This window comes from Gorilla gorilla, chromosome 2, assembly GCF_029281585.2.
Source record: "Gorilla gorilla gorilla isolate KB3781 chromosome 2, NHGRI_mGorGor1-v2.1_pri, whole genome shotgun sequence".
Taxonomy (NCBI): Eukaryota; Metazoa; Chordata; class Mammalia; order Primates; family Hominidae; genus Gorilla; species Gorilla gorilla.
In genome coordinates, this window is record NC_086017.1 from 86,470,144 (window position 1) to 86,487,016 (window position 16,873).

The 16,873-nt window shown below is 37.4% G+C and overlaps 1 protein-coding gene and 1 pseudogene across 8 annotated transcripts in view; both read left to right on the forward strand.

The window, feature by feature from the left end:
- The window catches only part of ROBO2 (roundabout guidance receptor 2), a 1,750,895-nt gene that overhangs the window by 526,463 nt on the left and 1,207,559 nt on the right, over window positions 1–16,873 (forward strand). The gene's annotated exons all lie outside the window — the stretch shown is intronic.
- Window positions 3,765–6,654, forward strand: LOC101129504 (adenylyl cyclase-associated protein 1-like; annotated as a pseudogene).

The window sequence follows — 16,873 nt, forward strand, 5'->3', positions numbered from 1 at the left end:
AGGGGATATGTCTCTTCCTAGTTAATTACAGAAGACATTAGGGTCTCTAGTTTTTCCAGAGTTGCCAGGTAGGCTTGGAGATACACAGTTATTCAAAACCCCAAATACCTTCTATGTTTCTTTTGTAGAATCTATCAAGGTTTCCACCCACTACCTTGGACAGGGTAGATCTTATAATGCCGCTTCCCTGAAACTATAATAGTCTCTTGACTTTGCCCTTACTTTACAATATCAATGTGAAATAAAAAATAATTTGGTCCTTTCAGTCACAGTTAGTATGAAAACACATAGTCATTTAGTGATCACAACTATGCAAAAACTGAGTATCCTTTTTCAAAGTATCTCACAAATGCCAGCTGTTTTACACTGACTTATCCCTTTTCCACAATCTTTGTGTTTTTTAATCAGAAGCCTATTTTTATTTTCTTCTATTTTTTTAAAGCACTGTTAGATAATATTGTATTCTGTTCCATATCAATAGGTGCTAACTCACTAGAATTATTAAGGACATTGGGGAATGTCCTTATTCTGATATTAAAATAATAAAGCAACTTTTAAATGGCACATTTTTCCCTGGATGGAGGCTGTGTTCTGTTTTGATAATTTATATCAGTTTATTTATGAAAATCTCTGTAAAAACAGTAATCATAATTATTTTTCTTTTTAACCCCAGCATTTAACGCAGTACTGAAAGTATAGATACTGCATGCTTAGTAGTTGTTCAGCCAATAAATAAATTAAACCAGCTGGAACATTTTGTGTATATGTTATTTGAAAAATAATGCTTAAAAAGTCTTAAAGGCTTATACATATTTAAAATATTTCATTTATTTATTTTATAGAATTTTAACTTTTAATTAGTGAAATTATGAAACTCTCTTACTGTTTTTGAGTTAAGTTTCCTCAAACTAATAAAATAATAGTCATTTATAGATATTGCATGAAGTCAACAGTACAACTATGTTATAAGGGGGTTTTGTTCATTAAGTAACTCAGCAGTAGAAGAAACAGTTTACCATATTTCTGAGAAACTGAAAATGTCAGAATCCTTTAAACAGCGTAAAAGTTCATAAAAAGATAAACCATTGCTTCAAGAAGTATACTGTGTAAATATAACTGCATCTTTGGTTTTAGGAAAGCATAACACAATGGCCTTTTATTTGTCAGCAAAAAAAAATCACAGTTAATTTAAAAATATATCCAACCCTTAGTAATTAGATATTTTTGCAATCTTTTTAAGAATTAACATATATACTAGTTTCTAAGAATTCTATAGTGACTAAAAAGTAGTCTTATAATATTAAGAAAACACATTTATGTGTTTAAAATCAGATGAATCACAAATGTGGCAATGCTTTAAATTTATAAGAAAGACACTATAACATGTAGTATGGTTGAATAAAACATGAATGATATAGTAAATCTGAGGCCTTCATATTTATGACTATATTTTGTAAGCATTAACGCCAGTGGATTAAGCTTAGTAGGGCAAAATAATGTGGTTAAGTGTTCCCAAGATAATCTTTCGTATAAACAAGCAGAAACATTAATCTGAGAAAATGATCCTTTGCATGAGAAAATATCACTAAATGGAAAGAAATGCTGTTGATGCCAAATGAGTATTTCGTGACACCAAAATGACAAATCAAAAAATAAAGAAGGAGGGTGTTATGTTATGTTAATCTGGTACTAAATAAAAGAAGTTTTATTTGTTTTCTGCTTTTGTCTTAAATATCAAGACCATGTAAATGTGTTCATAAATTTATTGCTATCTTAACGCTGGGGGGATGTAAATGTATTTCATCTTATATGAACTACATTAGTTTTTGACATTTTAGGACATTGAAAGGTCAAAAATTAGATACATTGATCTGTATAAGAAATAAGAGAATGACTCCTAGGCACAGGTGTTAGAGGCTGTTGCTTAGAATCATTAGAATCCCACCTGTAAGAAAAGGGAATGAGTTGTGTGGCAAAATGGTAATCATCAAAGTTGAGTGTGTCATTTGTGCCATATGGCATTTGGTCTCCTACAAAGTTGTATGTTTACAACTTTATAACACAATTAATAAAAAGTCCAAAGTTGGACTTTTGCTTAGATAAGACTAGAGAAGTGGTCTAGATTTTGTATAGACGGTATATATTCTGCTCTAGTGTTTTATGGTCTCAAAAGTATTTAGAGAAAATGAAGACATTAGTATTGAATATTTTATTATTTTCTCCCCAAAGTCTATTTTTATAGCATATTTTAAGTATATTAGTTATATTTTGCCACATAGAAAATTACTGCAAAACTCACTGACTTAAAACAGCAAATATTTATCTCACACAATTTGTGAGAGTTGGCCACCTCAGGTTGCCTTAAGTGGGTGACTCTGGCTCAAGGTCTTTGATGAGGTTGTGGTCAAGATGTCAGACAGGACTGCAGTTATCTCTAGACTTCACTGTTTCGACGATAGCTTATTCATATGGCTATGAGTAGAAGACTTCAGTTTCCCACTGGCTAATGGGAGGAGACCTCAGTTCCCAACTATGTGAACCTCTCACGACATAGCAGCTGGATTCCCTCAGAACTAGTGATCAAAGAGAATGAGGCAGAGTCCACAATGCCTTTCAAGACCTTGCCTTGGAAGAAATGTACCCTTGCTATTGCTGTATTCTACTGGTCAAATCAAACAATCCTAAGACAATTTGAGAGCAACCTGTACAAACACGCATAACCGAAAAAGCAGGGCATTGGGGGCTATCTTTGAGGCTATTACAGTGAGAGAAAAAAGAGGAAGGAAGCGAGGAAAGGAGGAGAGAGGGAGGAATGAAGGAAAAAAAGGGAGGGAGAAAAAGATGGGAGGAGGGAGGGAGGGAAGGAGGGAGGAGACTCACTCACTCCAGAATCTTAGCGATCATTTGTTCACATTGGACAAACTAGCATTTAGAAACTGTGACCACCATCTCAAAATGCAACTTTATTATTTAAGGTTTGCCAGAGTGCCCATCTTTTTTCCATAATTAGTAAAATAGCTGCAATCTGCTAGGTTTCTCATGTATCTGCAGTTAATTGGTCAGAACATTTTCTTATTAATGGGACTACATTAAAAATCCTATACTTTGTAGGATAAGATTTTCTTTCAAAAGGGAATGTAAAGTTGTATGGTACTTACATGCTATTTATAAGTTTAAAATGTTACCACTAAATAAAACCTTAGAATAGCCAGGTTGAGCAAATAAAAATGCAGTATGTCCAGTTGAATATGAATTTCAGATCAACCATAAACAATATTTAGTATAAATAAACTAAACAATTGCAATAAACATGTAATAAACTTTTATTTATCTTAAATTTACATTTAACTGAGTGTCCACTATTTTATATGGCAACCTTACCTTAAATAGCTGTCAATCTACATTTTGGTCAAACATAATAAAATTTTACATAGTATACATTCTTTCTATGTGTTATTTTTTCTGCATAAACCTATACTTAAAACAATAAGTGCATCAAGTAAAGTAGGTCACATTTATAGTTATTACTCATTAAATTGTATTTGTACGTGGATGTGTGTATTCCAAAAATTGAGTAAGAAGAAGACAGAACAATTGAACAAAGATGTATATGTTGCTGTGTTGACTTGTGAGACTGTTGATGTCCATGTCCGAGAACATGCATAATAGCCAAGCTTCCATTTCTAGAATAGTTCCAATTCTAAAGTCAGTTCCATTGATTGAGTTGAACCATTTTAAGGCTTTAGAAATCCTTAAACCTTAAAGACATAATTGCTACTTTAGAATTCACATCTCTATTTTCTTTGAAGTTTGCAAGCTGTTTTTCTCATGACTATTTGTGATTTGAATTTATTTATCCATCTTGGGATTCTACTCCAATACAATCTAGAAGAAAATTAAGGGCAGTCCAGAGGTGAGTCAGAACTCTGAGGTGGTTCATTATGGCTGACATGCAAAATCTGGTAGAAAGACTGGAGAGGGCAGTGGGCCTCCTGGAGGCAGTATCCCATACCTCTGACATGCACCGTGGGTATGGAGACAGCTCCATATGTGCAAGCATTTGACTCACTGCTTGCTGGTCCTGTGGCAGAGTATTTGAAGATCAGTAAAGAGACTGGGGGAGACGTGCAGAAATATGCGGAGATGGTCCACACAGGTTTGACGTTGGAGCGAGCGCTGTTGGTTACAGCTTCTCAGTGTCAACAGCCAGCAGATAATAAGCTTTCCAATTTGTTGGCACCCATCTCAGAGCAGATCAAAGAAGTGATAACCTTTCGGGAGAAGAACCGAGGCAGCAAGTTGTTTAATCACCTGTCAGCTGTCAGCGAAAGTATCCAGGCCCTGGGCTGGGTGGCTATGGCCCCCAAGCCTGGCCCTTATGTGAAAGAAATGAATGATGCTGCCATGTTTTATACAAACCGAGTCCTCAAAGAGTACAAAGATGTGGATAAGAAGCATGTAGACTGGGTCAAAGCTTATTTAAGTATATGGACAGAGCTGCAGGCTTACATTAAGGAGTTCCATACCACTGGACTGCCTGGAGCAAAACGGGGCTGTGGCAAAAGAACTGAGTGGACTCTACCATCTGGACCCTCTGCTGGATCAGGTTCTCCTCCCCGTTCACCAGGCAGGCCCCCCTCCTCCCCCAGTCTCTACCAGTTGAGGCTCAGATGAGTCCGCTTCCCGCTCAGCCCTGTTTGCGCAGATTAATCAGGGGGAGAGCATCACACACGCCCTGAATCATGTATCTGATGACATGAAGACTCACAAGAACCCTGCCCTGAAGGCTCAGAGTGGTCCAGTACACAGGGGCCCCAAGCCATTCTCTGCACCTAAATCCCAAACCAGCCCATCCCCCAAACCAGCCACAAAGAAGGAGCCAGCTGTACTTGAACTGGAGGGTAAGAAGTGGAGAGTGGAAAATCAGGAAAATGTTTCCAACCTGGTGATTGAGGACACAGAGCTGAAACAAATGGCTTACATATACAAGTGTGTCAACATGACATTGCAAATCAAGGGCAAAATGAACTCCATTACAGTAGATAACTGTAAGAAGCTTGGTCTGGTATTTGATGACATGGTGGGCATTGTGGAGATAATCAACAGTAGGGATGTCAAAGTTCAGGTAATGGGTAAAGTGCCAACCATATCCATCAACAAAACAGATGGCTGCCATGCTTACCTGAGCAAGAATTCCCTGGATTGTGAGATAGTCAGTGCCAAATCTTCCTAGATGAATGCCCTCATTCCTACAGAAGGTGGTGACTTTAATGAATTCCAAGTTCCTGAGCAGTTCAAGACCCTAGGGCATGGGCAGAAGTTGGTCACCACAGTGACAGAAATTGCTGGATAGGTGAAGTGCTTCTGGGTTCTTTGCCCTCCCTTCACACCGTGGGATAAATCTGTATCAAGATGGTTCTTTTCGCGATTTCCTCTACATTTCTGCTCTTAAAACTGCTTCTCTGCTCTGAGAAGCACAGCTACCTGCCGTCACTGAAATATACTTCAGGCTGAAATTTGGGGTGGGATAGCAGATCAGTTGATCTTCTGCAGGAAGGTGCAGCTTTTCCATATCAACTCAACCACGCCGCCAGTCCATTCTTACGGAACTGCCGACTAGGACTATGATGCATTTTAGCTTTGAGCTTTTGGGGGTTATTCTACCAACAAACAGTCCATTGGGAAGAAAACAGACCCAGGAATTAACAGATCAGAATGTTCACACTGGTTAATCTTTTTTTAACAATGAGCATGAAGGTAGCAGAAGCTGGTGTGTTTCCAGATGGTTCTGCTATAACCAAACTAATTTTTCACTGTTGACAAGCGAGGCAGGGGTTGCACTGGACCAAAGGCTGAGGCTTGGCCATCTAGCATTCCATGCAAAATTGTGTCCTATAAGCATTCCTTTTATTCTCTATTCTATCCTGGGTCTGCCTCAACCATGAGATAGGAGAGTCTGTGGTGCTAGCTGCTGTAGCAGTGTCCTTCATCCAGGGCAGTTAATGGAGTCTTGGACCCTTTCTTTCTTTCTCTGGGATCCCTGCCCAGCACCTTCCTACAGAGATGACTTTAAAAGGAAAACACACACACACACACACACACACACACACACACACACACACATACACACACACCCCATTTCTTTTTTTATTTTTTATTTTTTATTATTATACTTTAAGTTTTAGGGTACATGTGCACATTGTGCAGGTTAGTTACATATGTATACATGTGCCATGCTGGTGCACTGCACCACACACACACCATTTCAAGGAGTCTGGCATTCCTGAATCCTCCTTCCCTGCCAGGTGCCTGTCACCTGTCTTCACTGCCTCCTTTTCCCTGTCATGCTCATGAGCTTATGGCTTCTGTCCAAGCACCTGAACAGAGGACTAAAACCTCCACTGCAGGCTGGTTTTAGGTCTTGACTTATGTAACAATCTTGCACAGTGCTGCTAATGTAAATTTCAGTTTTTCGCCTCTAGGACAAACACTTACCAAAATATGCAACTTTTTTTTTGGTGGGAAGAGAGATTGTCCTGTGATTTCTACCCATTTCCTGAGACCTGTGGAAATAAACCTTGATGTACTTAAAGTTATACAGAAAATAGAATAAAGTTAATACCAAACTTGAAAAGAAAAAAGAAAAAAAGAAAATTAAGAGAAATCCCAGGAAGTTGAGCTCAAGAAAATAATAATACAATATAGCTTATCATTCATGAAAGTGTCCCATACATTGCTTTTTATATAGTGTTCATTTAACCAATCTGGAAGGTAACTTTAGCTTGACCATACTTTCCTGTTAAGGTCGTAAGTGGGGTGCTCTGGCTCAGACAAGCAATATGCAGAATCACTGCTTTTAAACTGCAAGGCCAATTTGTTAGCTATGCTCATCGACCTGGCAATATATCCTCAAGCTGCAAATAAATATGTGAAATGCTATCACAGTAACATTTAAATATTTAACAGCTGTTTTACTTAATGCTAGGTCAAAACTGAATTTGTGTAACAGAATGATTCAATCTTTGCCCAAGACTATATGAGTCATTGTGATTTGAAGTTTGGATTCCAAAATCTTTATGTAAGAGACGGTAGTATACTGAAGCTTTTGAAACTTTAATTAACACCAAAATTTTCAAATATACATAATTCGGTATAGAATGGAGCTAGAATTTGGTATTTTAAGGAAAAACATTTTATATAAAGGAATTACATATGAATAATGACAAGGGCGATAAATGAAAAGATACTAGGCAGTATACTGCTCTCTAGTTAGAGTTGGTCACCTCCAGCTGGGTTTCCTATACTTGAAAAAACCAATACTAGTTTTCAAGTAATACTAAGCAGAGAAATGGATATTTGAAGGAAAGAAAATCAACAGATGGCATGGAAGAAAATGTTTTAAATAATTTTAAACACTGTCCCCAATCCTGCCAATGGTTTGGGAAGTATTTTTGGTTCCTTCAATTAAAATGTCACATGTGAATTTTAAACCGTATTGAAAAATATTAGTGTTCTTCTGAATTCTGAACAGACAGATGGTTTAATAAAACAAAAAAGGGATGTTTGAAAATTATTATACATACTTGTTATCTTAAAAATTCAGAAATTCCCCTTTGTAAACGAAGAGGAAGACTGTACAGTGTTTTTCACTTTTGTTTATGCTGTGAGTCTTGTGCTGTACTCAAGTGAATAATGAAAAAAGAAGACAGAAAAAAGATGATATTGCTTCTAAGATTTTGCCTGCTACTGCTGGGTGTCTACCCTTTTTCCATGTCATTAGCAGTTGTTTAATTATGCCAACAACATATCTGCCTCTTGGATAGATAATTATGCCAGTTAACTTCTTCTAAGCCTTCAGACATGCAATTCATTGCGACAACATGGGAAGGGTACTGCTGCCCTCTAAAATGTAAGCGTGCTCTTGAGTGAGCTGACTTCTCTCAACGATGTAAGACCCATTGCAAAAGGTTAAGCATATACAGTTCCAGGATTGGAATGACAAATTTTATGTCTCCTAAGAACTATAACTTTGTTGGATTTGCAAGATTTTGTGCGAGCCACAGCATTTATAAGACAGGCAATATTCATTCTTGAGAAAAAATTTATATTCTCTGGCAAATACTGAGCAGAGATTTGTTGGGGGAGCCTATCAATTGAAAGTTGTGTAAATATTGGCCACGTATATTTTATCTAAAATATGCCATCCTCAATTGGTATTTTTGCAATAAAGTACTAGAAGGCACTTTAATTTGTGCTGTATTTAGAAAATTGTATGTGGAATTGTATGTATGATACATATCAATTTATATGTCACCTAACTTGGGGCCACTTCGACTTTTTAATTTTTAATGTAATCAGTTGACACACACACACACACACACACACACACACAATGCACATATATGATGGTAGCACGTATTTTACATAAAGTAATCCTATAAAAAATTATACTGATATCTTTCACTGCTCTACCTAATATTGTAAAGCCATAGACTGAGCAAGGTAAACAAATCAAAATATGATTATTGGCGAAGAGCAACTCACGAGTAAAAATTAGTTTGAAAGATTAAATTCCAGACTGTGTCACAGGCTAATTTATACAAGTATAAGTGTAATTATACTTGTAATTACATTTTCAAGTATATATTCTATAGGAATAATTGGATGTAAATTTATTAATTTTCATGGTTAATGCAGAAACATCTTGAGTCATTTCTATTGTAATTTTTAGTTATCAACTATGATTTATTTAAATATATACATTCAATGAATAAAGAAAATTTAGAATCTAACTAAAACATACGAGATTTTGAGATAAGTGGCATTAAGCCCTGAATTCAAGGCATGAAGTTCACAAGAGAAAAGGAAACAAAGGGACTCTCAGAGAGGCTTTGAAAGTTGTGGTTTGAGAACAACAGGATTTGGGTTTTTTTTACACTTCCTGGCTATTTAGTTGTGATTGTGTGTTGCTGCATAGACAATGGAGAAAGGATAATTTTTTAAATGTGTTTTTCTAGAGAATAACCACAAAGAAATAGAACAAGTAACTAGTGGGGACCACCATTACTGTTTATTTCACTTACCCACTTACTCATCTAGTAAATATGTATTCAATGCCAACTGCATGACAAGTACTATGTGAGGGTCTAGGCAATTGTGAATCAAAAGAAACAAAGGTCACTACTGTCATGGAGTTTAGAACTAGTGGGAAAACAGAAACAAATGTAAAGTGGGATTCTGCTGAAGGTTACAAAGAAGAGGTACGAAGAGCTGAATCAGGAAGATCAGAGAAGGTGCACTTAAGAAATTTAGGAGTTTAGAACTAGTGGGAAAACAGAAACAAATGTAAAATGGGATTCTGCTGAAGGTTACAAAGAAGAAGCATGAAGAGCTGAATCGGGAAGATCAGAGAAGATGCTCCTAAAGAAATTGACACTGATATGGACTATGAGAAGTAGAAGATGACGATGAATCAAAAAGCTAAACGATCTCCAGGCAGAGAAGCATGTTCAAAGGTGTTCTTGCTATAGGGATTATGCCAAGCAAAAACAAAATAAAACAAAACAACTGCATTGCTTGTACTCAATGAGGGCAAGTGCCTAGTATGATGCAGATGTGAGATATTCTACAATTTCTTGTAAAGAAATTGAAGAAAGAACTAGAAAAATGTAGTTAATTATCTTAGGTCTATTTTTAATATCTGCCTGTCAATGCATGATGAAAGAGTGAGTTAAAACATTTGTTAAGTATTAGAATTTCCTCCTACCCTCTTTCTTTTGCTGTTGACATGAGGGGATGTATTCTTCACACTCCCACGATGGGTAGTTCATCACATTGGTAGCCCCAGAGAATCTTGCCTTCCGGTATCCATGCCCTTGTATCATCCTCTCTCCTTAAGCCTGAGCAGGTTCTATGGATTGTTTTAACTAACAGAATGTGGTAGCAGTGACAGTCTTCCAGTTCCAGTCCTTCTTCTACATTTGCATTGTGGGGAACTCTGAACTACCGTGGATGAATCCTGTCTCTCCTGCTAGAGAGACTACCTGAAGATGGAGAGGATGTGAAATGATGTGGGGGGAAAGCGAGAAATTCCACTAAATAGCAAGACCTGAGGTCCAGATGTACAACCCCAATCAAGTCCCAAGCAAGAATTTTAGTAAAAGTACTTTTTTTATTTTATTATTGTATTTTTTTTATTATTATACTTTAAGTTTTAGGGTACATGTGCACAACGTGCAGGTTTGTTACATATGTATACATGTGCCATGTTGGTGTGCTGCACCCATTAACTCGTCATTTACATTAGGTATATCTCCTAATGCTATCCCTCCCCTCTCCCCCAACCCCACAACAGACCCCGGTGTGTGATGTTCCCCTTCCTGTAAAAGTACTTTACTTGAAAGGGGAGTCTAGGAAGCATGGTCAGGGGAATAGAGAAGTAGAAAAAGGAAGGGAAGAAATCTGTAAAGGGTGCTTTACTGAACAGATTTAATTGAAGGCAAGTAAAATACAATTCTTCTCATAAGTCAGGGGAACAGTGTAAAACAATACCTCACTGTCACCCCTTCCAAGAGCAGAAATGTGTTCTGTATCCACCACATCGTCACACATCATTGGCGAAGGGCTGCTCCCGGAATCACTAACCCTCTGACACTTTCTGCTTGCCCTAACAAGGGCCAAGTGTGCCTCCATACCAGAACTACATGAGCAGGCAGTCACAGGTATTTAAGGAAAACAGTCTTTCAAGGATTAGTAGGTGAGTGCTGACTAAATATTACAGAGTGCTGAGCAGGCTGCCTCCACTGTAAAACATAAACTTCATGTGGCATGTGGCATGTGGCAATGTTTCTTTGGCCTATTATCCCATCTCTCGCCTAACTCCCAGCACATACAGCTGAAAACATGCTGAAAATATGAATATTAACATTTAAATTGGACTTTTGTTTAAAGGGTATGTGTTATATTCAATGGGCTTGGTAAATATTAGATACTAGAACTCATTGGGATAAAATTCAAAATCTTGATTCTATTCCAAAAAAAAGTCAACCAAGATCCCCTTGTCCTGCCAGAACTACAAATTATGTGCTCATTTTCACAAAGCTGGTGCTTGGCTGTTTTATATAATATTAAGACACGATTTTAATTACTTGGATAGAGAAAAGTTATCGAAGAGTTTCTAAGAAGCCTAGAATGTCTGTGGTACTATTCTTCCTTTGCCAACATTCTGGTAAACCTATGAATAATATATGTCAGTACTTGAACTACTTGAAATGGAAATGGCAGAAATTTAAGACAAACATTTCCTGGTCTTTAATTCAAAGCTTATATAAAGAAACTGTTGGTCGAAAGAGTATCAGATATTTGGAAGAAGGGAAAAGCCCCTCATTCTTGAAAAGTTGTATATTCAAAACCAGAGGAAAGAACCGTAGTTTTCAGGAGAAGAAGCAGATTGACAACCCTTGAGTTAAACACCTGCAGAATGAGGCTCAGTTCAGTACAGAGCTATTAAGTTCCTTTGTTGTTACATTCAGTGTGTCCATGTTCATTCCATCAGCAGTCGAATAAAAACTGTGTGAGTGTGTATCCTCCCAGAAGAGAGCAAGGGAGTCCATTTGTATTGGGAGATAACTCTCCCCTTACCTCTTTTAGCTAGATGAAGAAATGCAAATTAAATGTCAAGCCAATTTTCATGTCCCACCAACTTAACTTTCACTCCTTAGCAGAAAACTTTAATTGTGTTGGTATCTGGCTTTAATTTAGTAAACGTGCTACATTTAAGGGGACAGAGGAAGCAAGAAAGAAGAGAGAGAGAGAAAGAATCTGAGATCAGGACATAGGGCAGATGGCAGTTGCCTTGGTGGTGTCCACCCCTTACTTGCCTTTGAGAAGAAATACAGTGAATAAAATGGCCAAAGACCATTTTCTCACAGGGCAGAAGAAAAACGAGTAAGGGCTCTGGATAATCCACAAACTGAGGAATTGAGCTAATGCTAGTACTTTCAGGAGGCATAGAGAATACCTCAGAACTCAATTCATTTCTTATTGCTAAGTGTTATATTTTTAAGAATGATAGGACAAAAAAACCCGAGGATATATCGTGTTCATGTGTCTCAAAAACTGCCCCAGCAACTTATCCCTCCATATCCTAATTTAATCAGGATGCTCTCAAGGGTGTGTCCGGTAAATCTCTACAGAGACTTTTTCAGACATTTCTTGTTTTTATGTTTCTCAAGCGGAAAGAGAGCAGAGCATAAAACTACCGTGCGTTATTCTTTTCTGTTATTTTAATGGAGATGGCTCTTTACTGGTGGCTCAGGGCAGTACCTTTCCCAGAGCAAATGCTATAGAAGTACAAGCAGCTGATGTTACAGTGGTTCCCCTTTATTCACGGTTTCACTTTCTGGTGTTTCAGTTACCTGAAGTCTACTACTGTCAGAAAATATTCAGCGGAAAATTTCAGAAATAAACAATTCCTCGGTTTCAAATTGCATGCTCTTCTGAGTAGCATGATGAGATCTCTCATCTTCCCACTCCATTCTGCCCGGTTAGTGAATCACCCCTTTGTCCAGTATAGCCACACTGTATGTACTACCCACTCATTCTTTTTACCAGAGTGACTATTGCAGAATCTCAGTGTTTGCGTTCAAGTAACCCTTTTTTAATTAATAATACTTTACTAATAATAACTGAATTATTAGTTATTGTTACTCTCCACTATGCCTAATTTATAAATTCAGCTTTTTCATAGGTAAATGTGTTAGTCTGTTTGTGTTGCTATAAAAGATTAATCGAAGCTGGGTAATTTATAAAGAAAAAAGGTTTATTTGGTTCACAGTTTTGCAGGCTTTACAAGAAGCACGGCATCAACATCTACTTCTGGTGAGGGCCTCAGGAAGCTTCCACTCATGATGGAAGGGGAAGGGGAAGGGGAGCAAGCATCACATGGTGAGAGAGGAAGGAAGAAGGGTGGGGGGAGGTGCCAGGATCTTTTTAACATTCAGTTCTCACAGGAACTAATCAAGCAAGAACTCACTCATTACCTGCAAGACAGCAACAAGCCATTCATGACAGAGCCACCCCCATGACCCAAATACCTCCCATCAGGCCCCACCTCCAACATTGGAGATCACATTTCAACATGAAATTTGGAGGGGGCAAAAATCCAAAATGTATCAATATGTATAGGAAAAAACACAGGGTATACAGGATTTGGTACCATCCATGGTCTCCCGCATCCACTGAGAGTCTTGGGATGTATCCCCTGAGTATACATAGGGACTATTTTACTAGTGCTGCTGCTACTAGTAATACTACCATGGTGGCTACTACCATGACTGCTATTAAAAATTATTTGAGTGTGTCATAGAAATTCAGATAAAGGTTACTTAGGTCAGCATGATTTATATCCCTGCTAAAAATGCCCTTTTCTCCAAATACTGCAGGGTCTACCATGTACAAGGTAATCACTAGAAAAGTTAAAGCACAATTTAAATGTCAGCTTCAGTCCAATTTGTTTTAGAAGTCACCTGCAACAGAATCATCTGAGGTACTTCTTAAAAAGGCAACTTACTGGGAACTACATTAGACTGACTTAATCAGAATCTAGAATGTAGCTTATGAATCTTTCATTTAAACAAATTCTCCAGATATTTCTTGTTGAGTAGAAAATTTGAAAACTTCTGCTGGTCTTTTCTGGAAAAGTTACACATAAGGTTTTGACCTACTTTGATGGAACTTGTGGCAGAATGTTCATATGCAAGAAACGGTCAAACATTTCTCCAAATGTTTTTAGATTTTAAAAAATATTATTATTATTATTATTGTTATTATTATTATTATTATTATTGATGGAGTCTTGCTCTGTCCCCCAAGCTGGAGTGCAGTGGCACGATCTCGGCTCACTGCAACCTCTGCCTCCCAGGTTCAAGCGATTCTCCTGCCTCAGCCTCCTGAGTAGCTGGGATTATAGGCATGCGCCACCACGCCCGGCTAATTTTTGTATTTTAATTTTTGTATTTTTAGTAGAGACGGGGTCTCACCATGTTGGTCAGGCTGATCTCAAGCTCATGACCTATTGATCTGCCCGCCTCGGCCTCCAAAAGTGCTGGGATTACAGGCGTGAGCCACTGCGCCTGTCCTAAAAATTATTTTAAGATAATTATATGTATATTTAAAAACTGTTAAATAACTTAAAAAATCTAGTAATCACAAGATGCAAAGTAACTCATAATTCTAAATATTTTCTAAAAGGTTTGTATTAGTCCATTTTCATACTGCTATAAAAAGCTTCCCAAGACTGAGTAATTTTAAAGGAAAGAGGTTTAATTGACTTACATTTCAGCATGGCTAGGGAGGCCTCAGGAAACCTACAATCATGGCAGAAGGTGAAGGGAAAGCAAAGCATCTTCTTGCACCTTCTTCACTAGTCAAGGGGAAAGAGCCCCTTATAAAACCATCAGATTTCGTGAGAACTCAGTCACTATCATGAGAACAGCATGGGGGAAGCACCTCCATGATTCAATTACCTTCCACTAGGTCTCTCCCTTGACACATGGGGATTGTGGGGTGATGGAGTTTAAAATTCAAGATGATATTTGAATGGGGACACAAAGCCTAATGATATCAAGGTTTATCTGCATTTTTTCACCAAACTGGTGTTATAATAATCCTATAGTTGTTTTTGCCGCTTTTTTACTCAAAATATATAGGGAACATTTACAATGTTATTAAAAATTTTCCTACACATACAACATTTCTAAAGGTTTTATGCCATTTCATCAAAATTATATGCAGACATTCAATAAACTCCATTGTTAGAAAGGCTTTTTTGTTTTTTCCCTGAGGTTTTTTGGAAATATGAAACATGCAGAATCAACGTTCTCTATTACATCCTTTTAGTTTTGAAAAGCATGAAAATATCATTATAAACTCTTTACAATTCCATGTTACTATCACAGACTACAGTTTACTAGCAAAAGAAGGGAAAGATATTTTCTAAGTAGTTAATCCATAGAATAAACTTATTTATTACATAGTCCAAGTAGATTATATAAATCATATTTCAAAATTAACTTTCTAAAAGTATAATTGTACAGGGAAGTGCACATGAACCATCAAATAGAAAAAACTCCAAATTGTCAACATTTAATGGAAAGTGTGTATTTTCTAACTTCAAATAGTATAGTCACTTGAAATTGAGAGGGAAAGTAAACACAGAAATGAAGCTATAGCAAAACTAAGGAAGGAAAAAATGCTGAGGCACCTAGTAATATTTTAGTAGATATTCTTTTTCATTTAAAGCCAAGACAGCTTCAAAATATTCTCCATGGAGCTGGTACCATTCCTTCTAAAACTATTCCAATCAATAGAAAAAGAGGGAATCCTCCCTAACTCATTTTATGAGGCCAGCTTCATCCTGATACCAAAGCCTGGCAGAGACACAACGAAAAAAGAGAATTTTAGACCAATATCCCTGATGAACATCAATGCAAAAATCCTCAATAAAATACTGGCAAACTGAGTCCAGCAACTCATCAAAAAGCTTATCCACCATGATCAAGTGGGCTTCATCCCTGGGATGCAAGGCTGGTTCAACATACGAAAATCAATAAACGTAATCCAGTATATAAACAGAACTAAAGACAAAAACCACATGATTACCTCAACAGATGAAGAAAAGGCCTCTGACAAAATTCAACAGCCCTTCATGCTAAAAACTCTCAGTAAATTAGGTACCGATGGGACGTATCTCAAAATAATAAGAGCTATTTATGACAAACCCACAGCCAATATCATACTGAATGGGCAAAAACTGGAAGCATTCCCTTTGAAAACGGGCACAAGACAGGGATGCCCTCTCTCACCACTCCTATTCAACATAGTGTTGGAAGTTCTGGCCAGGGCATCAGGCAGGAGAAAGAAATAAAGGGTATTCAATTAGGAAAAGAGGAAGTCAAATTGCCCCTGTTTGCAGATGACATGATTGTACATTTAGAAAACCCCATCGTCTCAGCCCAAAATCTCCTTAATCTGATAAGCAACTTCAGCAAAGTCTCAGGATACAAAATCAATGTGCAAAAATCACAAGCATTCTTATACAACAACAAGAGACAAACAGAGAGCCAAATCATGGGTGAACTCTCATTCACAATTGCTTCAAAGAAAATAAAATACCTAGGAATCCAACTTACAAGGGATATGAAGGACCTCTTCAAGGAGAACTACAAATCACTGCTCAACGAAATAGAAGAGGACACAAACAAATGGAAGAACATTCCGTGCTCATGGATAGGAAGAATCAATATTGTGAAAATGGCCATACTGCCCAAGGTAATTAATAGATTCAATGCCATCCCCATCAAGCTACCAATGACTTTCTTTACAGAATTGGAAAAAACTACTTTAAAGTTCATATGGAACCAAAAAAGAGCCTGCACTGCCAAGTCAATCCTAAGCCAAAAGAACAAAGCTGGAGGCATCACGCTACCTGACTTCAAACAGTACTACAAGGCTGCAGTAACCAAAGCAGCATGGTACTGGTACCAAAACAGAGATATAGACCAATGGAACAGAACAGAGCCCTCAGAAATAATACCACACAGCTACAACCATCTGATCTTTGACAAACCTGACAAAAACAAGCAATGGGGAAAGGATTCCGTATTTAATAAATGGTGCTGGGAAAACTGGCTAGCCATATGTAGAAAGTTGAAACTGGATCCCTTCCTTACACCTTATACAAAAATTAATTCAAGGTGGATTAAAGACTTAAATATTAGACCTAAAACTATAAAAACCCTAGAAGAAAACCTAGGCAATACCATTCAGGATATAGGCATGGACAAGGACTTCATGTCTAAAACACCAAAAGCAA